The sequence below is a fragment of the Etheostoma spectabile genome, chromosome 20 (genome assembly GCF_008692095.1).
Source record: "Etheostoma spectabile isolate EspeVRDwgs_2016 chromosome 20, UIUC_Espe_1.0, whole genome shotgun sequence".
In the NCBI taxonomy this organism is placed as follows: domain Eukaryota; kingdom Metazoa; phylum Chordata; class Actinopteri; order Perciformes; family Percidae; genus Etheostoma; species Etheostoma spectabile.
The window spans coordinates 19,411,501-19,416,016 of NC_045752.1; the positions used below are offsets into that span (position 1 = coordinate 19,411,501).

At 40.9% G+C, this 4,516-nt stretch overlaps 1 protein-coding gene across 1 annotated transcript in view; it reads left to right on the plus strand.

Annotated features, from left to right (window-relative positions):
* gabra2a (gamma-aminobutyric acid type A receptor subunit alpha2a) overlaps positions 1–4,516 on the plus strand; it is a 28,320-nt gene that overhangs the window by 11,321 nt on the left and 12,483 nt on the right. The window lies entirely within an intron of this gene.

The following is a 4,516-nucleotide window of genomic DNA, read 5'->3' on the forward strand; positions in this document are numbered from 1 at the left end:
ATCTTATTAACCTGGAGTCCCAGTCTCTGTCACAGTAAATAAGCTGTATGTTTTAGGCCTGTTGGCAGACAGCCATTTAAAATGTAGGTAATGGCATATAAAGAGCCTTTTTCCATGTCCACTGAAGTTTCTCAGCGTCTCTTCAGTAACATCTATGTGGTCCAGGTAGCTTTTGGTAGGCTACTTTTTTTATACTTTAAGTAAATTTCCAAGCCTCTACTTTGTTACTTTGACTTGAGTAAAGAAGTTAAATCAGTACTTCTACTTTTACCAGAGTAGTTTTTAACACAATTATCTGTACTTCTACTTGAGTACGGGAAGTGAGTACTTTTGCCATCTCTGTAGATTTCCAATGTGCACACACAGGAAGACCCCCCATTGAACTGCTCTAATGCACGCACACACACACGCACACGCACACACACACACACACACACACACACACACACACACACACACACACACACACACACACAGACACACACACACGCAGAGAGCTTCCTGACTTAAAAGCTTTCCTTCGTTTTTCCATCACAATCCCACCCCCATCTGGCTGTTTTTCAAATATTTAAGTGGCACAGAAGCGAGGGGCAGAGGGATGGAAGTGGTCGTGATCGAGACAGCACCTTCAAAAGAAAGAAGAAAGAGAGATGGTCTCATGTTTAATTCATGCCATGTCTTCATCAAACTTGCAGCAAATCATTTCACCTCACCACTGTGTCTATCTTCCCTCTGCCTTTGATAGCTCAGCTCTGACACACACACGCACACACACACACATTACAGTATCCCTGACGTAAGACGAAACACACACACGCACCTCTCCCCTTTCCGGGATATATTGGACCGCCCCCCCTGCTGTGCTCTCTGCCATGTTGTTTGTGAAGGTTTCTCATTCGTGGATTATATAAATACCCCTTTTGTCCATCTGACGCAAAAACTGTAAAAGCAAAAATACTTGCTTATTTTGTATGTTCTTCAGTCTGATTAAAAGATGAAGACATTCTAAAGCCCTTTATTTTCAATGACAGATGTTCAGATCTTTCAACGATTAAAGTCCAACTGAAATGAAATGGCATTAAATGGTTTGTTAGGATTGTCGGCTACATGGTAGCACTGCGGTTTTCTTAGAAAAATAATGTGTGCACAAAATTTGGAGTGCTGTCAGTAGCGAGTTATCCCCCTGCTAGTGTTAGCACCCAGGACGCTGAAACAGGGCAAGTTTTAAACCTGCTTGCAGCCTCTTAACATGTTCAAAATGTCATTAAAAGTGCCTACCCATGTGCAGTGATTCCTCCCGAGGGAACACAGTGAATCTGACTGCTGGAGATGAGAAAGAAATGCTTTAAAAGTTGTGCTTATTCAGCTGTGTTTAGTTCCTGTGTTGAGACGGCAAGACTTAGGGACAGTCTACAAATTACAACACCAATAAGCGATACAACCAAAATATGTATATATTTAACGATTAAATAAAGTAGTGTCTCCAAACGTACCTCAATTATAACTTGTCTCCTGCTAGCTTTACTACATCACTTACTTATTTTTTTTAAATAATTTTGAATCTCTTTTCAGTGTTGTAGTTTCGAGATGGTCCCCAAGTCTTGCCGTCTCAACACCGGAACTGAACAGAGCTGAATTAGCACAACCTTTATGCCTTTCTTTCACATCTACTGCAGTCAGAGTCCCTGTGTTCACTCGGAAGGAATCACTTCACATGGGCAGGCACTTGTAAAGACATTTCAAAGATGTTCAAGGTCCCATGGCATGAACATTCCACTACATACATTTCTTTTAACATTAATATGAGTTCCCCCAGCCTGCCTATGGTCCCCCATTGGCTATATAAAAGCATCTAAAACTCACCATGCCATGGGACCTTTAAGAGGCTAAAAAAACACCTTTAAAACTTGCCCTGTTTAAGCCTGTTGGGTGCTAACTTTAGCAGGAGGATAACACGGAGTAGGCTACACCGATTGTTTTCATTTTTCTCTCTGCTGACAGCACTCCATTTACAAACAACAGAGAGACATGTTGAAATCAACCGGTTTTCTCCTTTAAGCTGACAATAGTGCTGTACAAAGAAGAACCAATATGCTGATAAAGGCATTGAAATAGTAAAATAGGGTTAGAGGAATGTACTTTATTTTAGCTCATAACACAATTGTAGTTCCTAATTGATGTTATACTAGTCTATATCCACCACGTTCCACTTCCGGGATTGCTCTTGTGACGGAAATGTTGCCGGATGTCACTCTTTTCGGATGTCCGTTTTCCGATGTCTCGTCATATCTGCTTTCTTTGTGTCGTAATTTTAAACAGCACTGTGATTTCTGAAGACTATCCAGACAGACAGCTAGCTAGACTATCTGTCCAATCGGAGTTTTCTGTTGCACGACTAAAACAACCTTTGAACGTACACATGTTCCTTCCTGAGGCTGTTTTGCAGTGGCACCGTGGCTCCGCTCGGCGCTTGGCACCACCCAAGACAATTGTGATTGGTTTAAAGAAGTGCCAATAAACCATAGCACTTTTTTTCTGCCATCCTGGAATCCTGTGTGCACTAGTCCCAGCGCTGTGGAGGAGGGTCCAATGTCTAATGCAAGACTAACATTATATATATATATATATATATATATATATATATATATAAATATACTATATTAGATAATAAAGTGTTTCATTTGTTTCTCTGCAGTTATAACTTAAACATTGTTGCTTGCAACGTCAAAGTCCCAGATTCTAAAGGTAGCGAGGAAGAGTGGGGGGAGATGTTTTCACACTCTTGGAGGGACTGAAGGTCCTCAGTGATATTGATTTAAACCGCGGTTGACACTGGGCCTCAGGGAGCAGCTGGATCTGAGACTGACAGGTCTGAACCCGGCCAGGTGTCACGCTCGGCCACGCGATCACGCGTCAAAATCCATCTGAGGCTGAAGACACACGACAGGACAACAGGACACGTCTGATTTAAAAATACAACGCACCAAAACCCATGCACGATTTCACAGATTTTACTGTCACTGATATTATTTACATGGTATTACTCAGTGTAACTGAGATGATAATGCTCAATTTTAGTGATATATACTTCATACACATAACATTCAGAGAGCATTATGTGACATGTCAAAGAAAGTGCATTTGAATGATCAGTTGACCCAAGTTACAAAAAAATACCCTTAGTGGCATCTACCTGTGCAGATTTAGTTTTTTTTTCATCAAAAATAAGTCTAAAAATAAACTGTGCACAGATAGAGGGGACACTGTTTCTGAAAGTATCTACATGACTAGACAAGAGTAAGGGGGATTTATGGGTGATTTGAACAAATGTCCCTTAATATTTCCTAAATCAACAAGACTAACTACAGGTACATATTTGGAAATGGAGATTTTATATCTAGGTACATCTCCTCAGCCTCATCTTGGATAAATGCATAGGTATAATAGTAGCAGGAGGGGACATGAACTGTGTGATGTCCCAGACAGCAGAAAAGGCCCTAACAGCAACTTCTACATCACGCATCAGAATGAGCAGAGCTGTGAATAGACAAATTATCAGCCCTGGCCAATTAAGGGGACACTTTTTTGTCAGTTTGCTAATTATCTGTATCTACATTTTATTTGCCTGATAACCGAAAAAGTTAATTAATTAAAAAGGGAGCTACTTTGGCTCGGCTCCAGCTCTGTGTCCGTCCCGCTGCTTCGGTTTCACTCACCACCGAGTCTGACTTAATGTCCCGCCCACAACACCGTCTGACTCTCTGTTATTGGGTAATATGTTGAGCGTTTCTAATTTATTAAATACTTGCTTAAAGCATTAAAACAAAGTTTAATGTTGGAGTTTGTTAATGTAAATGCAAATCAGTTCCAAATATTGATTATTGGTTTCATTAACTACTAATAATCGGTATCGATATTGGCTTGAAGAAACATTATTGGTCCAACCATACTGTGATGACCGTATAAATACCTCACTGCCTCTATTGCTGCCACAAGGAAGTATTAAAAACACTATGAGGGTAAAAAATTAAACAGAAAAACTGGACTGCCCGGGAGTTTGTGTAACAGCTGACTGTTTGCCAAACAACGGTCTCTTTGTCTCTTTTTCAAAGTCAAAATTAACTTTATTATCCCACGAGGGGAAATTCATGAGGTCTTACACATCTCTCTTGCAAGAAAAAGGAACAGGACACTTTGAAATATAGACAGCACGCACACACACATAAAACCTTTCTCTTTCTCTGTAAAATGAAGTTGCCTTCAAGTGCGGTCGGGAACATCAAGATCTATAAACGATCTGCCAGAAAACAGTAATTGTGAAACAAAAAATCTCCTTGTGCTTCATCGGGAGTTTAAATAACACAACAGGATGTGACACAAATGGGCCAATTAAGTGACACACCGACCGTCCCACAGCCCTGCGGCACACCGTCGGATCGCTGTTTCCCATCTGAATGCGGCCTCAGGGGGCCGCAGCAGCTCCTATTAACTCTGCTCTCTCTCTCTCTCTCTCTCT